The 27,276-nt window shown below is 40.3% G+C and overlaps 1 pseudogene; it reads right to left on the reverse strand.

Moving 5' to 3' along the window:
* Positions 1 to 5,838: 5,838 nt before the first annotated feature.
* Positions 5,839 to 10,958, reverse strand: LOC148032000 (uncharacterized; annotated as a pseudogene).
* Positions 10,959 to 27,276: the final 16,318 nt, after the last annotated feature.

A 27,276-nucleotide genomic window follows, 5' to 3' on the forward strand; every position in this document is an offset into this window, starting at 1 on the left:
ACTTAGTTTGGGTTAAACTTGAGTTACTTTTCAAGAACATGGGTTTCTTCCCTTTTCCTTCAAGCTGGCCTCAAGAATCCATGGCCAATGACTGGATTAATCTCATTTCCGTGCTCTCTATAATGCCAATGGACTCCATATCTTTGCTCCTTACCTCGTGAGCTTCAAGTAGAATAGTGATTTGGCTCTATTAGCCTTCCTCTTTCTCTCTTCATCACGTGGACAACATCATCGTGAATTGTGCCAATAGTATACTCTTGTCTATTTCGTTTGAAAGATGAGGTATGGAGCTCAAATCATCCATGAATAATTCTTTAAAGCACTTAACAAGTGTTCTCCTTCAAGATTTGGCAAGATTTCTTCCTATTCTTGGACTCTTCTCTCTCCCATGAAACCCTATTATTGATAATTTTGGACAGCAACAAAGAGTCTCTAATTTCTTGAAGAAAATGAAGGGAGTATTGGTGGCAAATCACTCATGGAGCTTGCTTATGCATGTGGCTTCAATTCACTGACAACATTGATGTAACATTGAAGAATCTTTGGGCATATATTGGTCTATGGAAGCTTTGGACATCATGCATATTCGATGTCACTGAAATTCTTGATTCTCTTTCCAATTTTTGGAGTTTTTAGTATACATTGGAGAAGTGAGGAGAAAAGTGGACACAAGACCATAGGCTAAAATGCAAATCCAAAAATAGCAAGCTTAACTTTGTCATCATTGATGAGCCGCATGAAGATGAAAGTGAAGAGGGGAATGTATTTCATGTGGAAGCAAACCCTATGGTTGAAGAAATGCATGATGAGGATGAAGGAAATAATGATGAATTTTATGATATTGTGGACACATTTTCTTTTGATTCGGGTGGTTCTTTATGCGTAATTTCTCATGATGCATGGACCGGTTGTAAGGGAGAAAACACCCTTAGACTTGAAGGGCTGATCAATGGAAGAATGGTTCACCTTTTGATTGATACGGGCATCACCCATAGCTTCATTAATACCAAATCTTTGCATAGATCCAGGTCAGGGGTCACCTTTTCGGCCATTTTTGTCTTGGAACTTGAGAGATTTTGTATTTTCGAGAATTTTGCACAAAAATTGCATTTGTTTGCTCCCGCATTTTCTTTCTACACACTATTCTCTTTCGCCATTCTTTTTGTTGCACTTGCTTCCTATCACTGTGAGATTCTTGCTCGGTTCATTTGCTAAAATGTCTAGCAATACCTCTTCAAATAACACAAGCGCAATCACATGTAAATACAAGCTAACTGTTCAGCTAGATCCGATTTACACATCTTGGAGAAGTATACATCATCGAGTAGTATTGATAAGAGACCATTAAAAAATATAACCAACTTGTGTGAGAGAGCAAAGAAAAAGAGACTAAATCTTACAAAGAAATATGTCTTTAACATATTAGGCACCAATATCCGAGAGAATGAGGAAAGAATCAAACTTTTGAAGGAAACCATGAATAAGAAAGATATTTTGAGGATTCTTAAGTCGCCTAAAAATGCGGATTTGAGAGGTCCAACTATCAAAGAGTTAGTGAAGGACTTAAAAGGCATGGTGAAAGCAAATGAAATTGTAGAGACATGTGATACTGTGGGTATAAGTTGGAAAGGTTATCATGCTATCTCTGGATTATGGTTTAAAAATCTTAGATGCAATAGGGTAACTGCATTTGGATTGCCCCAAGCCCTTGTATTTTCGACTGCAAGAATTGCCATGAATCGCAAGATTCCACATGTTTTGGAGAGTACATTTGCATTGAAGGGTCTATGTCCTATGAAAAACAAAAAAAATGCAAATTTTTATTACAATGTGTTTAACAATATATAGGTTGATCTAAAAAAGGTGCAAATTGCAATGGTTCACATGTATAAAATCATAGTAGAAGAAAGTTATGGCGTTCTAAAGTTTGCCTTGAAGTTGGATGAAGCACAGATTCAAAAGGGACAGAAGATGAAAATAGTTAGCACTTGCCTCATGAACATGGCATTGGATCACAACAATGGTGAGGGCCAAGCTCCATTGCATAAGATCCAATCCGAGATGGAGATTTGGTGGATTGGTGCATCCCAGGTACCAATTGAAAATCATCCAACGTTGAAAAAGTTGTTCAACCATACAGGTATTCCAAATATCATTAAGTCTCAAAGTGAAGGCGAAATGTTGATAGTTGATGGGGTTGGTAATTTTAATGTGGAATGGCATATGAGTGTTGATTTAAAAACTATCAAATGTATGCTTGGAATATGTAATGGTGTAAATGAAAAATATCATTGCATTTATTGCATGGAAAGTGTTGGATCTAAAGATTGAATTAGTTTGCGACTAGTAAGAAGAGCCCCAAATAGAGACTCTATAGATTTGAGTAAATTTAAAAACATAGAAGATATTTGGGATCCCATTCTTTCAATCTCTCTTAAGAATGTTCATATTTGTACTTTGCATGTAGAGATTAGAATAATCGATAAGCTTCTCAGGTTGCATCTTGACTACGCATATTCCATTAAGCCATTATCTTTATCAGATGAGTGTATTGATAAATGCGAGGCATTACTATCGAAAATGGGATTTCATGGAGGCCAAGTTCACTTGAGAAAGGATCCAACACTTTGAAGAAAAACAAGAGATATCTTGGCCGATGTCTCTATGGGAGGCTCAAAAGCTAGACGATTCTTAGGAAACCATTCAGGAAAGTAGGTGAATGCGGCTTGGAAGTGTTGGAGAGAGGTATGTGAGATCACAACAAATGTTGCAAGCACGTCGAGGCTTGCGTTTCTTAGAATGGAGGTTTGGATACACCTTTATGTTTTTCTGAAACTCCTCAAGCAACATAAGACAACATATACATATGTGGAAGAGTTCAAAAGATCAATCACACATCTTGTTCAGGCGATAAAAGAGGCATGGGGAGAAAAAGATATCACTTTTTATCTGGTAAAGTAACAATTATTTAATATGGGTTTATTTTGATAGGTTTTTAAATTGGTATAAAATGAGTGTTACTTTGTATTGCAGCATATTCTTCATATTCATGGGCCTTCCTTTGTGGAGGAGCACAGCCCCTTAGCAACTTATAGTAGCCAAGGCATGGAAAAATCCCACTATCAAGCACTCACAAGTTATTTTTGAAGCACAAGGCATGGGGGAGGAGTTACAAAAAGCAATGCTTTGGAGGAGCTATTCAATTGTTTTTTTGACGACAACTTCAAAGAATGCAGATAAAAGATGGCAATGATACATGAGCAGTCACACTTTTATATATAAGATAGAATATATACAAAGCTAACTTTCCAAAGCTCTCACATTCTCTTCCTCCTCAGGGATCTTTCCTCTATAACGTAGAAATTTTCTTCTCTTATAGCCAGCTATGGATTTTACATCAGTTCGGCCCGGGGGGTCCACCTTACAAAATCATGGATATCACGTGCGTGCAAAGGCATATTTTAAAACCCCTCTGTAACCTTTTTTGCCCTATTTAATATATACCTCCTGTTATCTTTGTGGTATATTATAATAACCCTCCTATAATTTTAAAATTTTAAGCTTATGCATTTCTCCCCCCCCTCCCTGTATAATTTACATTACAAGATCTTTGGTACTACGCAAGAGTGGATTGCCAGACCTGATGAAGAGAAGTCCCTAACTATGAAGAGAAGTGTTCAATGAGTTTCTAGATTGAGAAAGCAAAATGCCCAATGAATATGCAAAAAAATACACGTGTTAGATATGCAATTGAACTCTTGCTTGAAGAATCAACGACGAGTATCAAAATACAACTAGATGGTGGAGTTGGGAAGAATAAAGGGTTAAAAAAGTATTAATAGCCTCAATTGCACCAGCCTTTGTAAGACCTACAAAATTGAGAGATGTCTATGAGGATCCACCACTACCATATGCCCTTTTGAAGTGGGAAACAACTGAAAACAAAAAGAAAAGAGCGTAGTTGTCAAAATTGGAACCACATGCAGAGGTATATTATAGCCATCCCATCTAATAGAATGGGACAAAGAATAGATGGACAATAGTAGCTGCACTTAAGGAGAGAATATTTCCTTGAGAATAGGTCTGCTAGACCCATCCGATCTTTTTATTTCTAGTATATTCTCCAATCCATAAAAGACAAAATTGGCATGACTTTGAGAGGATTACAAAAGAACACCCTAACTGCTTGAACCACCCAATCTTTCATGAACCATTGGGTGAGCCAAGCTTCAACCATAGGTACACCCCTCAGAAGTCACAAATAGGCTTACTTGAAGAGATAAATAAAGAATGATAGTATTGCATGCTTCACCATATTGATTTGGTGTGATAACCTTGTAAGAGTATCATTTTATGACTCTATTTCGCACATATTCGCATGGCTCATAGGCTTTCAAACCATGGCAACTATGGCTTATGACCATGTGTGCAACCACTCCTTCCACAATTAAATATTATGCTATTCGGCTACACAAATGTTTCTATCCACAAAACTGTCCATTAGTAGAAAGATGGAAGACGCCAAAAAATTTTTTGATAGCTTAGTAACAGAAAAACAGGTCTACTCTCAACATTTCTGCTACACAACTTCATAATGCCAGACTGCATAGGGCTTGCATGAGTCTAGACTTTGCTTTAATAAAGTCTTAAAATAGACGTATTCTAGGTGACAATCTGGCACACTTGGGCACTAAGACCATGCTTTGATAAATTCTTAAAACAGAACTATGCTAGGTGTGACAATCTAGCACATTTGGGTACTAAGATAGACATTGTCAGAGCTGCAATAATCATTCAGGCCCACTTCTAGCACTTAGTTCCAAGCTAACACAGCCTTTAAATGCAACCCATAGAGACATTTTCTAGCGAAGGACCCTCCAACGACACTTAGCTAGGTATTCAGAGAAAGACCATTCTTGTCCATGGGACATGTGTCGAGGCTTTTGCTGAATCGTCCAGGCCCATTCACTTGAGGCACTGGATGGAGAAGACATTTTATGTGAAAAGTTTCCTTAACATCGTATGTGGCACTTGAAAGCACTCGGTTCAAAAGTAATCTAAAAAACTGGCTCGTCTGATTGCAGATCTTTGTCAAATGTATTTGATACTGCAACTAGAGAGTGGCTTTCCAACCTTGACTGAGAACCTTCATTAGGACAAAGAAAAACACCTATGCAGGTTGAAATCCATGCTATTAGGGCCAATACAGCAATAAGAAGCAACTGTCCATCTTGTAAAACGTAGTGCGGTGAAACACATCAGCCCTTTGCATTGGGCATGCCATGGAGTAAAAAAATAATAATAAAGAAAGCGCAGCATTCCATATAGAGAAGAGAGGCAAGTGTGTCCTTGTGAGATCACTCCATAGTTCAACCCTTGATGCCAAGAGCTCGAAAAAGCAGGAGTCCCTACTCAGATTGCAAAAAGTTCTTCCTGTTCTTATGAGACACAAAGTAGAGACCAACATTAAGAAAATGACGAGTGTATCAACACTGACATTTTGGTCACATCTCAACCACCCTCAGCATTTAGGGTATGAAGCTACAAAAATAATACGCTACTACATGGCAAAGACATGATGACAATGAGGCTGCTAAATATAAATTTTTGACTTCAATATATTTCCTTGCATATGATTTGAGCACCAAAGAGAACTTTTTTATGCCACCAGCAGGCAAATGGGATAATCGGTACAAAGTTGACTTTGCATGCCAACGAACCTAATAAGGTATCACATGATACAACTCAAGGCAAATATGTTAGTTTTCTCACCATGCACCAGGAAGATTGTAGAGAGTATTACCTGCCTAAACATAGCGGTCACTAAAAAACTGCATTTCAGAAACCAAATTTGAAGCTGCCAACTTTGGCATCCATCACTGTGTCCCAAAATGAGCCAGCATTTCTTTGCTTAGCTTTTGCTGCAGCTTTACTCTCCAGTTCTTCAATAGAACCAGGAAACATCTGGACATACAAGCTCTTGAACTTGTCATGCAAATTTACACGGTCTCTTGTGCCTGATACCAGTTGAGCAGAATTTGGCCGCTTCAGAAAGTCTAATACATTGAGAAGATTGCTCCTGCTCAACAGTGTAAAAAATATCAAGTCTATGTTCATCATGAATCAGCCCAAGTTTACAGCAACGAAAAGTCGACAAAGAAAAGAATGATCATGGTGCTGTAACAGGTATAAAAAGAAATATGTTCAGCTACACAACTTTCGTCTAGTGGAAAGCTATCAATGCAAATCAACAGAAGAAGCTACCTTTGAGCTTTGTACTCCCATGAGCATGATCATATTGAAGCTTAAAATTAGATGGAACAATGGAGCTTTGTACAGATAGGTCTGCATTTTAAAAAAATGAAAAAGATAAGATGGAATCTAAAATATAACTGCCACTGACCTCCTTCACTTAGGCTCCACTTATTCTTGTGAAACTTTTATACCAAAGAAATACATAATACAAACAATAAAGTGAACAATAGAGCTTACCTGGTCCTGTGTCTGTGTTACTGGCATGACTACCACTACCATAATCTTTTATAAGCCTCTCTTGAAGCTTCAGTTTTTGGAGTATTATATTAGAGGAGTGCTTATTTGCTTCCTTGTTGACCTCTTCGAGTTCGTCGTCACCTTCTGAAGGGGCAGATGCAGATACACCATCCCTCACAATGATATCTGGTGTTTCGCGACTTTTTCGACCGAACTTCAGCAAGCGCTTGAAACCTCTTGCAGGTTCTTTGGGTGGAACGATCACTACTATAGACTTTTGAGAGGAGCCCAACTTCTTTTGTGAGTGAGTGAGATCCGTATCAGAAGAATACTGAACTCCAGAAGAATCTCGAGAAGCAAGACTTCCAACTGGGGACTCCACAAGGGTAGCAGCAGAGGGACTGAAGTAGTCAGGAATGATAGCGCCTAGACGCTTCAAACTTGAGCTAGCCGGAGAGGCAGCTTTCATAGGAGAGACTCTGGGCGCATATTGCTCTCCACTTGCTAGATTAGCACGAAATGACGCAGAACCACTTGCTGAGGATGCAATATGCACCACCTGGCCAGTACTCTCAGAGAGAAGTTGAGACAAAGTAGCACTTGGCACTCCCTTTCCAGCTGCTTCATCCCAAGGTGTGTGAGGTACAGAGTCTGGCTCAGATGCAAACTTACTATCGTGACGTTCATTAGTGCCCAATTCCATGGGAAATGAAACAATGTGACAACCCCTCTCAACGTGTGGCAATTTATCATCCTTCAAAAGTTCAGTAGCCTTGGCATCTTCGCATACAGCAAAGAAGCCACCATCTGAGTTATGAGTTACATCAACATCTGACAGCTCTAGAGTCTGTGCTTTCCCTTTCTCCTCCTCCTTGTAAGAAGATAAGGAAGCATCTGCAACTGGGGCTTCCACAGGAATGCATTCCCCATCGCTGGTGTCCATGACGCTCCTTGCAGATGCATGAGCCTCTTCATCAGAAATTCTTGTAGGAGTTCCTGGGACATCTTCGTCAGAACTCTTCACTGCTTCGGCCTTCAGTTTTGCAATCCCTGGCCCAGCACCAGGTCCAATGCCAGACCCTTTGCGCAAAAAGGGCTTCATTTCCTGAATAGGAGCAACAGAACTTTGCCTTATCTTGCTCATGATAGGAGCCTCCACTTTTATGTCAGTTTCAGTGCTCAAGAGGGAGAGGGAGACCTCCCCTTCAGGCATAGGAGATGGATCTGTTAATTCACTTGTCACAAAACTCTGCCTGGTTTGCCTTGGTCGGGTCTTCTTCTCTACCCTTGAACTTCTTTTGGGTACACTGCCATTTGGTCCTGATTGTAAAGCCTTGCTTGCTCCTGGATGCTGAGCAGGAATCCCAGCATCCTTGGAAAGCACTATCGCAGAGCCCGACAACTTCCCTGGAGATGGTTTCATGTTTTCATTCTTCGGGTCTGAAAAGCAAGGAACCAAGGAGGAAAGAGAGTTCTCAGGGGCATTTGAGGAACTAGGGGTCCTCTGGACCAATGGCTTACCCCAGAGTTCCTCAAGGAGTGGTTTTAGGGGAGATGGAAACTATTCGTCTGGAGCTCCCAGGAGTGCTTGAGTTCTTTTGAGATGCATACACCGCCTTCTTTGCCCTATGAGCTTTTGGTGTCAATGCCTGCTCTTTCACCACTCGGGGTGTTAAGGGAGGAGAGGGAGGACTACTATCAGACCTCGAGTAATCCTTTGTCAACAATGGTTGAAGATTGCCATGCCCAACCATTCCATCCTCCTGCCAACAGATGTCAAATATTCATAACACATTAGAATCTATGGACAAAATCTCATGCCAAAACAAATTCAGCTAGATCTTTACCTAGAGTCTTTGCATATCCCTCAAGTTGGCCTAAAGGGCAAGCCGCTTGGTAGCACGAGCCTTGGCATGAGCTTTGTCATTGAGCTTGGCTGTTTGGGCATCCATCTCCGCTTTTCTACGCTCTAGAGTTTCCTCCATCAGTCTTAGTTTGGCTCATCTAGAGTACAGCTCTTAGCCTTTTCTTCACCATCGCTGCTGCTACTGGTGTCCATAACATGGTGTCTCTCTTTACTCTGGCATTCAGAAAAGTAATTGATACTGCGAATCACGACCGACCCGGCCCGCCGGCTCCCAAATCGACCAACTTGAACCTTTTTTAAAGGAGAGGCAGACCACCTTCTAGGAGAAGCTCTTTGTGAAAGACCTTTGCTTGGGTACCCTTGCGGCGGTCTCATTGGGCTTACTGCTACAAGCTCATCAGGCAGTGGCATTGGGCTTGTACATTGTGAAACTACAGCTTCATTTATAGCAGAACAACCCCCTCTTGTATCACAGTTATCATACACTTGTGAGGGACTCCAAGATACTCCTCCATCAGCCTCTTTGGTTGGATTTGGCAGCTTACTCTGTAACTTCGGCAAGCCATGCAAGACTGCCAATCTGTCAGACGCCCTCTCCTCTCGTGCGGTGAGCTCATAGAACCAATTGCAGGCTACACTACAAGAAAAAATAGGAAAAAAGCAGCTGTAAACTTGGGCTGATTCAAATAGCTGCTCTCACTAGATACTCCTTGTTCCAGTTCATCAAGGCTGGCCACTTACATAATGCATCTGTTATGATTACTAGCTCATTCGGTTCTTCATAGTTTGTGATAAACTCCTGCACAGAAAGGTTGCTCCGCCTGTCAATGTTGTCCACTGAAAGCCACTCCTGTTTCATACTCAGGCTGCTGCACAGCCAGCCCAGCTCTGAAAAAAAACCACCTGCTCTTGTGTTACAAAAGGAGACCTTGATAGTGATATAAAATTTCACAGTGACTTGCAAACAACTGCTAGATCACATAGGGGTCGAATCTTCTAGTGAATTCGCCAGATTTCTTGCTTCAACTAGCTGAACATAGAGATGGCCCATATAGCTTGCTTCCGGATCACTATCAAAAATACTTTTTAGAGATGACTCAACACAAAAATTAGTTACTGACATGCTAAATCAACAATTGAACAAAACAACTGATAGGAACCTTCACCATGTTGTCCTCTTAGATATTCTTGCATACTGGAGAGAAGCATTTGACAGATATTAGCCTATACAACTCACTTAAGAAGGAGGGTAATTCATTTATACCTGTAATCACCTGGAAAGACTGGTATAACTGCCGGACTTGGCCAAACCAAAAGGTCCTTGAGAGCTGCTAGCAAAATATTATGTACATGCCCATTAATTCAACCGTCGAAGGCCTTAATCGTTAAAGGCCTTAATACATGCTGCTACGAACCTGTACTGCAAATATCAATAACACAATCAATTGCTACGTGAAACTAATCTGAATTTGGGCTACTATAAAACTAGAGTACTATACGAGATAAACCCCGTTCTTCCAAGAGACAATGGTTGGAATTTACCTGCTCTCCCAAAAAACATATAGTGGATGTCATTCAGCTCATGTCATTCCACAAAAAAACACTTCAATCCCGTAAAAAACACTTGAGTCCCACAAAAATTCAGCTTATGTCATTCCAACTCCTTCCCAAAAAACACTTCAGTCCCACAAAAATCCAACTCATGTCATTCCAACTCCTCCCCACTTTGCAAGGTGGAGGATTCGTTGCCTGCAATCATATGAAAATGGAAAGAATAAGGTCACCTGTGTTATAACATGACTAAAACACAAATTACAACCAAATGGTTCCATACTTACATGATTTAAATAAACATCTAACTAGCAGACTTCAAGAAATCGTTAAAGATTCGATAATCATTTTGATCAAGAACATATCTATCAGTAGCCTCATTGTATGTTAAATGTGCCAATGCAATAATTGACTCAATATCAACCATGTTTAAGTCTGTCACATCATAAGAGTATGTATGGTGTCCTTTCACCTTCTGATACCAACCAAGCTGAACCTCCATCCCTTGTGGTCGATCTACCAAGTCAAGACCTCGCTTGTAATCTACATACCTGCCACCTACCTTCTTTCGCATCTTTTGGACTCTTCCAAGATACCATGTACTATGAAGAGTTTGCATCTTCTTCAATTTTGTGGCTTTTCCATTTCTCTTGAAATTTGTGTCTCTGTTTCCACATGTGTCATCGTAGAAATAAACAGCACAATCTGACCCTATTCCAAAGAAATTTCCATTGGTTGTTGATGCTAATTTTCCTTCATTGCTGAAATACACTCCTTGTCTTACCCTTGTCAACCTATCTTTTGATAGTGTTGAGTTTCCATTGAGTTGACTCACCAAAGTAGACTTGAAGATGAATTTCTTGTCAACCTCCACCACGGGCGAGATAGTCTTGTTTTCATCCTCAATGCTTGCCTCATCTAGAATCCCATCCACCTCATGTCGAATCTCACTCAGAGCAATGACCTCGTCATCTCCGTCGCTGCCTTCAATGGGCCTATCTTCACCGCAAGGCTCCACAAAGTCATCGTGCTCATCGGCGTCACCCATTTTAGCATCTATCTTTGACCACATTGATTGTGTATCTATCCAAGGCTCTGTCCACCATTCAACTCCTTTGATTGTGCTAGGTTTGATCCCCAATGACTAAAAAAGATCTTGTGCCCGCTTCAATCCCTCTTTCAATGCATCTATCAACTTTTCATCAGAGGAAACACTCTCGTAATTCCCAAGATCTGCTTCCAAAATGCCTTCATGCTTGTTCAAATCCTTCCATATGTGTTCTTGTTTCTTATGTGCCCTTGAAAAAGTCACCCCATTTGATTTACATTCATGCACGGTAATCTTGTTCAAGCTTCCAACACAATGCAAAACATCTCCAAAATCAAATGCTCTTTCTTGCCCAACCATACCTCCAATCTTGCTGAAATAAATTTCTGCTGCATCCGATCCTGTCAGATGTAAAGGACACTTGAGATTTGGGAAGAAATCCCGAAACATCTTTATAAGTAGAACCACAAAATGACAAGAAAGCTGGGTATCTGTGTAAGCCTCTTTGCTAATGAAGTTTTTCTTAAGAGTGTATGTAGAATGATGATGAATCCATAATCTCCACAACTTGAAGAAGAAGACCACTTTACTAGCAAGCACCACACGCTCTCTCAAGTCTAAATGTGGAGACAAAAAAATGTCTATATAATCAGCAACAACCTGCAAATATGCCCCAGTCCCTTGCATGCTCCTCTCTTTTTTTTGCATTTCTATCATACATTTTTGAACTTGTCTAGAGACAATCACTTGGGCTGCTCTCCAATTTTGCCGATCGTTTCGTTGTATATCTTCTTCTTGTAACTTGTGTTGATCGATAGAGAAATGATTATAGACCAAAGCAACATGATTGAGTGTAATCCAAACTTGTCCAATCGCTAGTTGTCGAATAGGACTATCAAGAGGGTTCACAAGCTTCTTTCCACAATGCACAAAATCTTGATCATGTAGTCCATACACATTGTCTCCTATGATTCTGCCTTTGAGTTTCCATCCATCCCATTTGATACCAAACTTTCTATCACTTTTTCCTAAATAGTCTTCAAGCATAAGCTTGCGACGTCTACTATCACCATCTGAAGCATGTCCAATTATTGGCCCTAGGCAATCCTTCCATTTTGCATTCCACATTTGCTCCACAAGACTCCATTGAGCTTTGATGAAATCGCTATCAAAGCGATTACAAGTGCAATGCACAACAAGAGCTAACCGTGGAAGACTCTCATGAAGCGGGTTGACAATGAGCAGTCTTGCATAATGTCCCACTACGTGATTTTGGAAGGCATCCACTATTGTCTCATATCCTTGTGCTCCATCTCCAACAATGATAACATCATTTGAGGAGCATTGATGATCCTCTCCCTTTCTTCCACAAAACCCAATTAGAGTGTCATCCTTCGCATTCCATCTGCAAAAACATGAAGCTCCACTTTAACATCTTTATTTCCATGGACTTGTTACATAAATAAATTTTAAAACTGAAGCGAAGAGAAATTCAACTAAGTTTTTACCTCATGCGACGCTTGATGGTTGTTTCATCTTCAACAATAATGAATGGCACCCGTGATGCTATTCCATGTTTGGACTTTACATCCTTGTATATCTTTCCAACCATATCAACGATATACTCATGCTCTCCGGATTGAAATTGAGTTGCCTTTCTTCCTTGCCTCCTTGTGGTTGACAAAGATGGCCCTCCAAGGTTTACACTTAGAAAATCATGCAAGCGCGGCCCACCCCATAGCTTTGCAACCTCAAAAATGGTCTTTGAGGATTCTGCATATCTTTGCCCCTTTTTCGATCTTAATGCATTATTTGCAATGTCTTGAAGAAAAGCCCATAAAGCTAATTTGCCACCAAACTTTCCTTGCCTATGAGCCTCAATAATGTTATTGCAAAAACGTTGCACATCCTTCCTATTAATAGCCTCATAGTTTGCTTCTTTTAAAGACCTGATTCTCACTGAAAGCACCACAATCTTTGCCTTCAACCACCATAGTTTTCTCTTGGCCTCTCGCAAGTTTTTCTTTGTCTCAACTACAACGCTTTTAAGCTCTGCACCAGAAAGGTAATCCAATCGCCTTCCTCGACCTGTTTGCCTCTCTCCTCTTTTCTCAATTGCACTACCCTCCCGATACACTCTGCCACGAAAATCAGCGCAAGATGGAATTTTCTTACAATACTCACATGTGAAACTTTCAAACGGAATTCCAATTCTTGAGATCCGAAGACAGCACACATGCCTAAAGCATCCATCTATCCTGTATTCAACATCCCCATCATATAAAGTAGCTTTTGTATGTGGCTCACAAAACCACTCTTCACCCATCTTTAGGTCTTGGAGAAAAGGTTTTATATCAACCTCACTACCATTAACATCAAGTTTACACTGCCATAATCCCCAACACAGATTTAATAAATGAGAGCTTGAATCACCTGCATGGATGGAAGCCACCTCCGCATGCTCTTTGGTTGATACGAGGAATGCACCCAAAGTTTGTTGACATGGATCCTTTTCAAAATTCTTTTTAGGTCGCCCACTAGCTCCTGTGAAGAGAGAAGATGATTGCTTTATTGTGGTCTTCTTGCTCCATGCATTGATGTGAGATTTTGCATTGATATGTTGTGTTAGGATGGTCTGCAAATCTGAACCTCGAGGACATAGGTGCAGCCACTTCCCATCATATTTGCACACAACTTTGACACTATTTTTATCTTTGTAGTCATGTAAAGTTGCTTCAACCAACTGAAAATCAGCCCCTACATGAGGATACAAAATTTTGATAAGAGTTTAGAAACGTAGCTGACAATTGAATCTGATATGCACAAGCAAAAATCCTTAAAAAAGGAACCAAAATAAGGGACTAAGAATTGTCTTACATGATTCAACAAATATCTTTTACAAAAAAATATTACAATTTACAACATAAAACAAGAAGTTGATTCTTACCTTCATGAGTTCTATTGAAATTATTCATCTCCTCAATAGCTGCCAAGATTATTATTGCATCATCAGAATCATTCTCGTCTTTTGGAGTACTTCCATGAGAACCATGAGTAGAAAATGCATCAAACCTCAAACTTCGGTTAGATAAGTATCGTTTTTGATGTGCTTGACCATCTAGAATGTGAAATCTCATGAAGTTTGACAAGCATGAGTATGCGGATTGCTTGCCACTAGTCACTCCCGATCCATAAGCACTCCCACATTCATTGCACCACACTCGAATCAAAGGTTGGTCATTGACATCTTCCGTGATGAGCTGAAATTTATCATCTCTAGATGGCTTTCTCTCACTCAACTTCTTGCGGACCTTCTCACATTGGAGCTCCCAAATTTTGAGCGCTTCTTGTGTTACTAAAACACTCTTGAGCATGTTGACTCTCCCACCATGATCACCCACTTCCCTTATTTGATCGCCCTCTTCCATCCCATCCATAGCAGTAGCTTCCATGGAAGTATTTAAGCTTCTACAAACACGCTTTGAGGACCCTCCATCATCCACCGTGGTTGATAACCTCTTTATGCCAACTCGCTTGCTATTCTCAATTTTCCAACGCTCCTCTTGTAATGCATTCAATATGCATACTCCATCACAGTCTTCATCTTCAATAACAAACTCGAATGATTCACTTACAATGCCATCTTGGATGATCTCTTGACGTATATCACTATAAGTGCAATCTGCCATCACTCTGACGTAGCCCAGCACCTTCTTCTCGTTACTCCCATGATCACACACCTTTATGTGAGTCTTTGATGCCATGAATGATCAGATCTCTAATCAAAATAACCATACAAGAGACATGAATGATCAGATCTCTAATCAAAACAACCATACAAGAGAGAATGAGGAAGGAAGAGTAAAAAAAAAGACAAAAAAGACATTGACACACAAACTATTCTCTCTTTTTCTCTCTCTCTCTCAATCTCTCTATTTCACACACACTAATGATGGGAATTGGAAAACTGGAACCTAAATAATATGTGCATGTTAGAATCAAAGATTACCAGCTTTTCAAGAGGTCATGAAGTAGATGCGGGGGATGCAGAGATCGTTGCCACCAGCCAAGATGGGAATCAAAGCTATGACGGGTGAATGGCAGGGTGAATGTAATCCAGCTCTGCTCTTTCTCAGGAATTGGAAACTTCTTTACCAGATGTTGGGGACTACTGCAAACATGCACAGTTCAGCAGCATACCATCAAGAAGTAGAGGTCCAACATATCATGCAAGTGGTATAAAACCAGAGCATTAAAAAGCGAGAGAGCAATTCAGCATATCATCAAACACGAGCAGTACACCATATCATCAAGAATTAGAAATCCAACATATCATCAAGAATTAGAAATCCAACATACTAGTCACATTGCTGGCTGGACGCTTAGATAAGAAAGCATCCAGCTTTGGCTGAGACTTTCTCTTCTTCCTATGAGAAGAAGAAGATTTTTCTATTCTCTTGTTAAGATCCATGGTCTTTTGATCAGATATGTGCACAAATCTACTCTGGAATCCATAAAACCATATCATGTAGAAAGCAAGAGATGATGACAAGATCTCATAAAATAGAGCACTCATATTACCAACGAAACCTTACAAATAGGGCAATCATATTACCAACAAAACCTTACAAATATGAGACATTGCAATTTGTCAAATACATGCAGTACAAAATAATAAAAGAAAAGAATAATGTTTAATATACCTGTGTAGCCCAAAATCTAAAAGCTTCATGTGCCCATGGCGATCTAGTAATAGATTGTCTGGCTTGATATCTCTATCAAAAACAAGTGACAAATCACAAACTAAATCCAAACCTTTCCATGCAGTAAGAATCCAGTAAATGACTTGATGTACGTCTTGATATGTTGCCTAACGGCCTACATACAGGAACCCTTCCTAGAGAGGGAAAACAGGATGCAGATGCAGTTTGGTCCTAAGCTAAGGTACCAACTTCAAGAGAAGAAGGCATCAAATTATGCTTGTAATTATGCCAATAAACAAAACGACAATTATTGATGTAGCATGAGACAAGCAAACAGCTATGCTTCAAGCATTCCTATAATAGGAAAAGATTTCAAACCACTCACTAGTCTTTTTCCACTAGTCATCCAATAACAAATGGAGTCACAAGAAAGCCTACCCAACCACAACAGTGTCACACTTAAATTTTTCACAACTTTTTTCAATTGAAGAAATGCTTACCAAGTTCTACGAGTTACATGGTGCTCCTCTCTCGCTTTTAAAAATAACACAAAATGATATCAGCAAACAGTTTTGTGGCATTTTATTGGGTGTGTATAGTTGGTGATTGCTACTAAGACTTTCTTCCAATCGCCTATTCTCACAGAGAGGGACAAATAGTCTCTCACAACCTCCTTTGCTAAAGTTGAGGCCAACACTCATAGCTAAATAACGAACAACCTATGGCTTTATTCCAACACGTTGAAGCTTAGGAAATGCACCACAAGATGTCTCGATATGAACATAGTTAGGTGCATAACAGGAGAAACCTAGATGAGCACCTACTCAATAACGTAGCCAGGCACTGCTTTGCAGAAACTGGCATTGGACATGTTAGTAGAAGAAGATAGTACTTGATGGAGCTAGGCCTTCTAATATTAGACGAGCCATCTCACAAACTATAAAAATTCAACGATCCAAAAAGTTTAGGAAGCTGTAGTGTAGTCTCCCATGAGGGGAACCCAAAGATTCATAAACCCAAACTATGCATGAAGGTGAGAGACATTACTAAAGGATAAACGGTGCCCTAGCTTTTTCCAAAAGACCCCCTACTTGTTATAAACGAGGGCAGCAACTTGGTTAAGACAAGCAGTAAGAGAAAAATCCAAGTTTTCATCACAAATAACCGAGAGCATCAAGTAATCAGAGAGAAAAACAGAGAAAAGGATGCACTCAGGCGAGCACATTTCCTGCATTGCAAAGGAGCGTAGCGCCGCTGAACGTCCACTTGATTCACTGGATCGTTTCCATGTAGAAAGAGACACTGAGCCCAAAAGAGAACTTCAATCAGAGAAAAAAAGCTTACCTGGGTACGAGAAGAGTTTAACAGAGTGATCAAGAGAGCAGAAGGAGACGCTGGTTCCAGAAGGGGAGAGAGCGAGACTCGTAATGGCGGAGCGGTGGTGTAAGAGGCGCCGAAGTGGAACAATGGGAGACGAGGCGGGCCAAGAATGGATGAAGAGGGTAGCATGCGAATTAGAGGCAATAAGCTGTCTCTGCTTCTGGTGTTCGTGAGGAGGGAAAGGAGGGCAATTTTTATTTTTATTTGCAATACCCTCCCCAACAAAGGGCAGACGATACCTCCGGGGGTTGAACTCACCCACCCATTCACTTTTTTTTTTTGGCAATACCCTCCCCAACAGAGGACAGACGATACCTCCAGGGGTTGAACCTAAGTCCTTTACTCACCCACCCATTCACTTTAACCACTCGACCAAGCCCCCTTTGGTTTAAAAAAACTTTAAATTTAAATATTAAAATAAATTTTAAATGTAAATAAAAGGAGGGCAATTTTAACGAGAGGAGAGGGGAGGGGGTGGGGAGAGCAATTGGTCTGTCGTGTTTCTTTTCTTTCTTTTCTGAAGAAAGAGAGGCTTCTTGTCGTGGGAGACGTTCCCATTGGGTATGGTGGTCGATAGATACCGAGAGAGAGAGAGAGAGAGAGAGGGAGGGAGGTACCTACTGGCACTACATTTATTAGTTGTTGATGGTTTCTCACGGGAGGAAAAAAAATATTCATTTTGGGCTAAAGCTGGGGCCAGTGGACAATGGGCAATGGACATTGGGCACCGGACAATCCTTTGATAATGAGTCGTGACTCATAACATTCCCCCCGCTCTCCACTCCTTAGACTAGTTATCTTTACTACTACTAATAACACAAAAAAATGACAGGAGATTGATACATTTGAGCATGTCAATTGACATGCAAGGTTTTTCAACACTTGTCAAAGTGACAGGAAAACTTTTAAACATGAGTTGTTATTTGACAGAGAAATTTTTCCATTGCTTTTTTTGACAGGCAAAATGGCCCTTGATAGGAAAAACAGCCGTCAATTTTAGGCCTTGCATACCAGCCCTAAAGGCTGCACCCTCCCCACATGCGTGGAGTTGAGTGAGGGAGTGTTGGTGAGGGGGTTGTCGAAGGTGTGGATGGTGTGGTTGCTGAAGTCACAAGACATTAAGTACAGACTCTCTTTCTAAAGGCCCATTATCAACACCTTGTGACCAAAAATCGCCAAATCCAGGTAGCTCTCAAAATGGTTTCCAGTCCAAAATTCCAAATCAATCCTCTTATGAAACAGAAAAAAAGGCAATCAAAGACCTGGAGTAACACCACAGGCTGGGGTTTTCTATAAAAAGGGATTTGTGTATGGTTTATAAAATGAATTTTCTAACTACAATAATGATGAAGATGCCGTGTTTGTTTTTGACTTGATTTTATAGTACTTTTTGTTATATGATGTTGGGAGAGTTTGGTGTATTTTTTAAAAAATGCCTTTGAAATTTAGTAAAAAAACATCCTAGTTCTTGCTTTTATAGGTTTTGTAAGCTCTTGCACATAAGTTTATTTCGAACACTGGTAGAAACCCATCACTGGAGAGAAAAGGAAAAGATTAAGGTTAGGACTTTTTTTTGGCCTTGGTATACGCCTCTGTATAAGTCTCGGTATACGCCTCAGTATTTTTGTATACCGACGCACATACCGAGACGTATAGAAAGACTTATACCGAGGCATATACCGATTTTTGCGTCGATAGGCCGTGTCGGTATATCCATAATACCTTGTAGTGTGTGTGTGTGTGTGTGTGTGTGTGTGTGTGTGTGTGTGTGTGTGTGTGTGTGTGTGTGTGTGTGTGTGTGTGTGTGTGTGTGTGTGTGTGTGTGTGTGTGTGTGTGTGTGTGTGTGTGTGTGTGTGTGTGTGTGTACTAACAACCTAGTTCTGAAGATTTATGGATAAAAATACCCCTTATTTTAATTTCTCAGTATACAATATTTAACCCCCTTCTTTCATTTTAAATCTGTAGGTGAAACTGATATTAAACCCCCTCCTGTTGAGTGCACGTGCTACACCTACGGGCCTATAAGGTGGACCCCCCGGGCAGTTCGGTTTGCAGCCAAGGCGTAGGATGTGAAGGCCAAAAAGTATTCTGCTCTAGACGCAGAGTAACCTGGACTATAGCAAAAAATCCTAATTGCTGCAGTCTTTTCCAAAAACATTACTTTGTGGGCATTATATTGTAATCTTGAGAAACCTAGAAGCCTTGTAAGCTTTAATACAAAGTATGGGCCATGCTGCATCCTCTGAGAAACTACTATGAAGTACTAAAAATGAATTAGGATCAATCCTAGCTAAGTAGTGGCCAAGTGCAATGTCTTTCAATGTACTACCACCAGCTCTCGATCCTTTGCCATGTCCCAAGAAGTTATCTGAATCAGCAATCTCCAACTACAAATAACACCCATACCAAATGAGCGTGGAACTCAAACCTACCAATGTGTAAAAGAAAATTCGAAATAATCTTACCACTTGGTTTTCATTGTACTCCAATTTAATTGGATTCCATAAATTTATTGATGATGATGTCTCGTTGGTGTTTATCAATTCTTTAACGTACTCAGGCTCCTCTCTTCCAAAATTGGAAATCCCAAGTTGGCTTTGCATGCGATCGAACTCCTCATCAGTATTACTTAACTCTTTATCAGCATCTTTTGCCTTGTCAAAACAAAGAGAGAGGGCTTCACCAGCACCAATAAACTTATCATCTCCAGTTTCGGTATCAATTTTGAGTATCTCTTCCTTTGGTTCATTCTCTGTGTTAACCATCCCATTTGCAGCATCAGAAGCCTACGCAATAATGGCTAGATAATAATCTTCCCTAAGATTGAAAAGTTTTTGAATATCGGACAGTAATATGTAATCCTTCTCCTTGAAAGGTATAGATGGTAGAGAAGGAACAGTATAGTGAGAACTCTCATAAGTTGCAGGGTTTGCATTTCCTTGGCTCTCCTCAATGATGGTCTTAGCTTTGAACTGAGCAACATCCAGCTTCTCAGCAATAGAAGTCTCAAAATCTACATCTACAACCTTTTCTGTTTCCTTTTCATCTGCCAGGTCATCTAACATACAAAAGCTAGCAGACTTTGCTCCTTCTAGCTATTGCTCATCAGCTTTCATAGGATATTTGACAAGGGTGAAAACAATAAAAGTAGCAGACTTTGACATAATCTTGCAGTTCTTGGAATGAGTGGAGCACAATATGTCTCTTGCATAAAACCTGTCCAGAGAGTGGGCACCACACCTCCTCGTAAACACTGACTTTTCATTGCCTATTGACCCAATAGGAACATGGACATATTCCTTTGTATCAACTTCAATAACAGGACCTGCTAGATTTTCAAACTCCAAAAAGTCCTCCAAAAAATATTTTTTACAATATTGCAAAACACTGTCAAGATCCCAATCAGGATTAAAGGCATTCTTAACAACTCCATAGAAAGAGAGATCCATGCCATTCTGAAGGATAAAGTCAAGAAGCCTCTCTAATGGAGTGACATCAATAAGCTCTAATACTCCAAGAACTCTCATTGTAGACTTTCCCTTCCCTGGAGATATCCTTGGCATTCTGACACTGGTGGTGGAGCATGGGGAAGAAACAGAATGCACAAGCTTATCACATGTTGAAGCCCTTGAGCTTGTAGAAAGCCTTCTCCTTTCCCTACCCCTGGAAGAACCTTGGAGCCCTCAAAATCTCTAGGTTCAGACATATTTGCAAGGCCTGCATGATACGACACGATGAGACGCAAACGCTAAAGATGTATGTTGCTACTCGCGTCGTATGGTGAAAAGTGCAACAACAAACAGTCAAAGGTGAACGGAAACAAACAAGAATCTGGGAAAGCAAAAGGCCATGCCGAATTGAGACAAGAAGAAGGCTACGCCCAAAACGACGCGAGAAGGCAAACCCAAAAAAAGCGAACACTTGCCCTCGCACCGTATCAGGAGACGAATGAAGAAGTCGAAAAGGCAGCCAAAAAAGCCGTACATGACCGACACCTCCTTATATAGGGCATGCAATTATGCCACGTGGCACTAGCCGTTGGGCACCGACACGTGGTAGCCACATGGAACTAGCCGTTAGGCCAAGACACGTGGCACTGCCGTGATACGACATGTGACCGACAAACACGTGGCAAGCCCGAGTCGCGACACATGGCAAACAACACGTGGGATGAGACACGTCAGTAAGGCACGTGGCAAAACGACACGTGGCTCGATCGTTAGTCGATACATGGCATATAGGCGCTAGGCAGACACGTGGCACAATTAATGCGAGACACGTGTCACGACACGTGTGGCATGGTTGACGAGGGTATATAAGGAACCCTTTTGCTTACGTGTACACTTTACATTCTCTCGAGCTCTCACGCCGTGCTTACTCGATACGGAGCGATCCCACTTTTGCGCCTATTGTGTTCCTCTCCTGTCGCGTTGTATTGGTTGCCCTCGCTCGATACGGAGCGAGGGTGCTTCTACGCCTTTCCCGGTTTCCTCCTATCGTGCCATTTCATGGCCCCTTGTTCGATACGGAGTGAGGGCGTCTTTCAGTGGTCCACGTTATTGCCCTCTCGCATCATATCGGGCTGGCTTTTCGCGGGTGTTGGAGTTCTTTGCTTTCGCATCTATTGTGCTCGTCTCCGATACGGCGCGAACGCTCAGATCCGTCTTCTGCATTTGTTCCTCCTCATGCCGTATCATGCCTGCTGCCTACCAAGCAAGTGCTATCTTGTCAAATTTTCTAGAAAATTCCTATCTCTCTTTTGTCTTTCTGGCTCTTTTATTTCCTCCTCTGCATGGCAAGGACAAGGCAAACTACAAGAAAAGTTTATGTAGATAGGAAGAACACTGGGGGTAGAAGGAAGTTACAAATTGATGAATCTGAGGAGGAACTCCCTTCAAATATTGCTGAGGCTGGGCCATTAGAGGTGCAAGAGGATATTGCCACAGAGATCTCCCCTACACCAGGTGTTGGCCAGGCATCTTCCATGGAGTCAAAGCATTCAAGTGCAGAGAATGTTTCTTCTCCTGAAGTTGAAGAAGCTAAGGGTGAGGCTTCCCCTGTGAAGGATTCATCCCCTCCAATTGCACCCGAGCCTACTTCTGCTGCTGCAGCCAGTGAGCCTCCCAAGCCACAAAAGAAAAAGAGGAAGTCTCGGTTCGTCTACATGCAGAGGTGTTTCACTGAGATTAGAAAAGCCCAGAAAGCCATAGAGCACGTGATTTCAAAGGCTGCTTTCATAAGAGTTGTAAAAGAAATCTCTAACAGATTGTCTAAAGTGGCAACTGTCTCTGGTCTTCATAAGAAGTGGCAACTCTCAGCAATTCTTGCTCTACAAGAGGCGGCATAAGATTTTCTCATTGATTTCATGAACGATGCTTACATTGCCGCTGCACATGCTCATAGAATTGCCCTAATGAATAAAGATTTTAGCATGATCAGCAGAATCAGGTATATGTTTGATAAAGTGTTGAGGCCCTTGCCTTCTACCGATCAAAAAGCCTATGACATCCTTAACATTCCCTCGAAATAGTCCAGGATAGGAAAAAAGCCAAAGGTCGAGGATATCACTCACCTTTACTCTACAAGGGGTGCCACTCAGCAGGAGTCTATCTTGAAAGAAAAAAGGCAGGAGGCCTTGGAAACTGAAGACAAAGTTTACAAGAGGAAAGCCACATCACTTAGTCCCATCAACTACGAGAGGATGGGTAAAGTGTATGGGTGAATACTTGTGAATGTTTCTATGGAACCTGAGAAGGAGGATTGCCTTAGTATATCTCCCAAGGACAAGCCCATGTTGGAGAAAAGGGATGTCCAACTATCTGACTCTATTGTTTTTTGTTGCATAAGGTAAGGCTTATAGGTTCAAGTATATTTTATATGTAATTTGTATTGATTTTGATCGATTCAAATAGCTTTTGCTATTGATTGCAGGGTATTTGTCTCCTCTCTCACTCCTGATATCCGTAGAGCCATATATGTTGTTGATCCACTTCTCTCAGTGGAACTATTTGCAAGAATTGGGTCTAATATTGCACCATTCTTTCGTGCTTTTGATAGTGTGACAAATTACCACATCTTTTTCTCTTATGTAGAAAGGTATTTTTCTTTTCTATAGAGGAAAATTTATATCCATTTGTTTTCACCCTTCTGCTCACCTCTATTTTGAATTTGCAGAGGGCATTAGAGTCTTATCTATATCAACTGCCTTACTAGAGAAATTATCTTTATGAACTCTCTCAGCGGTGTTCATGGCCAAGCATGAATGTATGTTGAAAGAAAATTACTTGCTTTGATTATATTTACAAATTATATTTTGAACTAATAAAGCTTCCTTTTGTAGTGCTGGTAGACTTATTTCTACGTTTTTGGATACTACATATGAGGATCTTGCTGATCCTCAAAAACCTTATAAGTTTCTTCTACAAGAAGTACCATTGCAAAGTGATGTGCATACTTGTGGATGGAGAGTTATATCAAATATTTGCAGAACAGTGGATTCAAAGTTGCTACAAATAGAAGGAGTGAATGTAAGTTATTAATTTCATTTGATTTTTGTGTGACCCTTATCATGATGTCTTTTAACTAACTTATAACATTTATTCTTACAGTGTAAAGACTATCCTGATTTGTATGTTTGGTGGATAAGGGAGAGATGCATTGAGCTAATTTTGGATAAGGCAATCGCACCATATGATCATGACTCCCCTCTTCCTCCCAAAACTTCAATGGCCAAGGGCACAAGCAAGGGAAAGGGCAAAGGCAATGGTAATGGCAATGACAAGGGAAAGGGCAAAGGCAATGGTAACGGCAATGGCAAGGGCAAGGGCAAAGGCAAAGGCAATGGCAATGGCAAGTCAGCCACCACAAAGACCACTGCTGCCGAGTCTTTAAAAAAATGAATGCCAACACTTTCTCCTTTGAAATTTGATCCATCCTCTCTTAAGCCCCAAGAAAAGAGAGTACCTGTGAAGGTGAAATTCTTTCAACAATAAAAGAAGAAAGGCCCCGTGAGAAAAAACATCTTTGAAGAAATCGATAAAGAAGCCACAAAGCCAACAAAGGAGAAGGCAGCAGATAAAGAAGAATCAAAATAGCAAACATAAGTATACACAAGCCTTATTATTTTGGCTTTGTACATTTATATGACATTTTTGTACCTCATGATGTAATGAACTTCTTTTTCACTTATAAATCAAATGTAATGTACATTTATTTCTATACATTCAAAAGGCAACTTTCTTCATGATAGCTTATGAGTTCCCACTGAGAAATATCTTAAGGACAGTCACTCAATTAACCTGCAAAGTTTTCATTCTCAAGGCTCAAAACTCACAATTGTGGGAGACGAACAACTCGTATAAGAGAAAGAGCACTCGGCTCTTTTACCATTTGTTACACCATTCACTTTGAACTTATATCTAGGGGATGTATTGTCTAGAAATTCCAAGGTATCCCTCTCATCTTTCAGACTCCAATTGGAAGTAACATTCACCTCCTTTGCTTCTTCATGCGGCAAAACATGCACCGCAAGTTTATACGGTGTTCAATCTGTATCGGAATCCAAGCGAACCCAAATACCCAATCTTAGTTTGTATCTCCTGTAATCAAAGCCCAAAGCAAGAGTTTGGCGAGGGATACTGTAAGCCAAAGCCAAGGATTGAGGGCATGCACTGCACCTCAAGATATCACCCTTATGGTCGCACTCTCTAGATTTCCAAAGTGTCCCTATACTATTGTCCAAATCCTCTTCCGAAAAGTTTCTACTTAGCTAGGATACCTTCGTTCTTTGTAAATTTTCTGTTTTGAAGCAAGCCACGAAGATATAGAGGGGTAAAAACCATGATAAACGTATTCTTCTTGAGATCCTTCCAGCTATCATGGACTTTTGAATATCCTGAGATATTTTGAATTTGAAACTCTGCACCATTGCCTTGTCAGGAATCTCCCAGTTTAGAGATGAAAGACTTGGCAATGGAAAATCTTTGATATGCCCATACCTATCTACTCTAGAGGGAACCGCATACTGTGCATAATATATAAAACCTTGCATTCACTAAAAAAAGACACAGTTTGATCAGCATAAATAATGTCTGCAAATACCTTATGAATGGCATGGAAAGTCCCACTTAGGCTTTCCATAGGTTGCCATTCAATACTTGTCGACGGAAAGATATCTGCAATGATGAATCGGTTGTTAGTACTTGCCTAAATGGAAAAGAATTACATACGTTATTCAACTAATAACTTACAATGTGTTTGTTGGGGAACACGTTTGTTTGGAGGCAAGTGCATATCCTTGGCTATGTAAACATGTTGCACCTTGACAAACCACCCTTCGGGCATAATTTTGAAGGCAATGATACGCCCCTTCCAGTGATATTTTATATCATCTCGTTTTCTTCTTTTCACCTTATGAGAGCCCTTGCAAGATGGTAGCATGGTAACCCAATCGTTTACACTAAAGGTTTTGGGCTCCCAATTTCCATCTACTCCCTGGCTATAGACTGTGCAAGAGTGTATTAAATGAGAAGGGCGCCTAGAGAAAGCCATGAAAAGAATGAAAGCACTGAGAAAGAAGCTCAAAGAGGGGTGAATGAACTAAAAAGTAGCGTCAAGAACACAAATGAATATGTATTGGGTGCCAAAAAGAATATTGAAAGATCTCTCGAATTTCAAAAAACTCATTATTAATTTCATCAAATCTCTGACACGTATTTTGTCAAATTTGTGAGTAAATAAGATCTTTGGAACTCCAAAACATAGACTTTGGGGATTTTGGCTAAAAAAGAAGAGAGAATCACGAAATGGACTCTACTATCTCTAAAAAAGAGGAGACAAGAATACCATATTCTTGCACATGTGGCAAACTCTCTTCGGCGTGTTTCTTAATCTCGTGATTAACAAAAGTGTATTTTTGGAAGTGTTTTTGGCCCTAATGGGGCATGTCTCCTCTAGCAGAGTTGATGGTGAAAGCTACTTCTATTGTGAGGGTCGATGTGACGAGCTAGTTTTGCATTGTAGAGAAGTAATACTCACTTTCACTTGGAGCTAACAAAGGACCTATAAAACCTCAATATTATGATGGGGGAATTGAAAGGAAGCATAGAAGTACTATTATGATTAGCATGAGAAGGTTTCCTGAGGATCCCATTTGGCATTGTGAGAATGTTTTAATGGCATCCAAGCTACATGGTAGGAAGGGTTCAAACTTTAAAGTCAACAAAAGGAAATGTAAATGTACAACCAAATTGCATATAGTGATCGAGACATCACATCCCTTAGTTTGTGTGGATCTTGCTTGATCGAATGTTAAACTTGTGTCACATTGCATTTGAAGTATCTAGATAATCCCTTTGACAAATTAGGTCTTTATATAAGCCATATAAGCCATTATCCCATGATATGATGTCCAACAATTCAGTAACCTTATGTGAGGCTCAATCTTAAGATTGAGCCTCATGCAACTTCATGCAATTCTTGTAGCTTGATTGTTTACCAATCAAACATGTCAATGATAACCAACAATCTCACATAATCAGCAACTTGTATGAGGCTCAATTTCAAGATTGATCCTCACGCAACCATTTGAGGGGCATTACACTTACAAAAGAACTTAAGCTATTTGCAAGGTGGTCAAAATGTTTACACTTTATTCTCCATCCATTTGAGGGGCATTACACTTATAAACTTCATTTATATAACGAATGATATATTTTAAGTTTTGACTCACACTTTAATTAGATCCATTAAGAGTTACTTTAGTTAACACAAATGGAATTTCAATTGTCTAAAAAATACCATTAGAGCATGTAAGTAGTATGAGCTAAACTATCAACACAATTTTATAAGTTCATTTTAAAATGGCACTTGAATAATTGTCAAATTTCTTAAATGGGTATTTTTATGTCGCATCCCATCATTTCTTCCCTCTCAACTGGTATCAGAGATCTATTTCTTGTTTGTGGGATCTCATGCTTGGAGCAAGGAGGACGAAGCTTTGTCACAAAGGTGGAGGATTTGAGCTTCATATTTGACATTGATGCTTGTTGCCCACACATTGATAGAGGTGTTATTCTCATCACCAAGATCTAGATCTGAGTCAAATAGGTGCTTGACCCATTGAGGGTTGATTTGGGATTGCAATAACCCACTTTGGCAGTGATTTGATAGCCATTTGTGGTTGGGTTTGAAGTAAAAGAGCTTGTCTTTGGATGCTTAGGAGAGAACTTGATAT

The sequence above is a fragment of the Lygodium microphyllum genome, chromosome 8 (assembly GCF_053477565.2).
Source record: "Lygodium microphyllum isolate KBCC chromosome 8, Lygodium_microphyllum_v1.1.10, whole genome shotgun sequence".
Classification (NCBI taxonomy): Eukaryota; Viridiplantae; Streptophyta; class Polypodiopsida; order Schizaeales; family Lygodiaceae; genus Lygodium; species Lygodium microphyllum.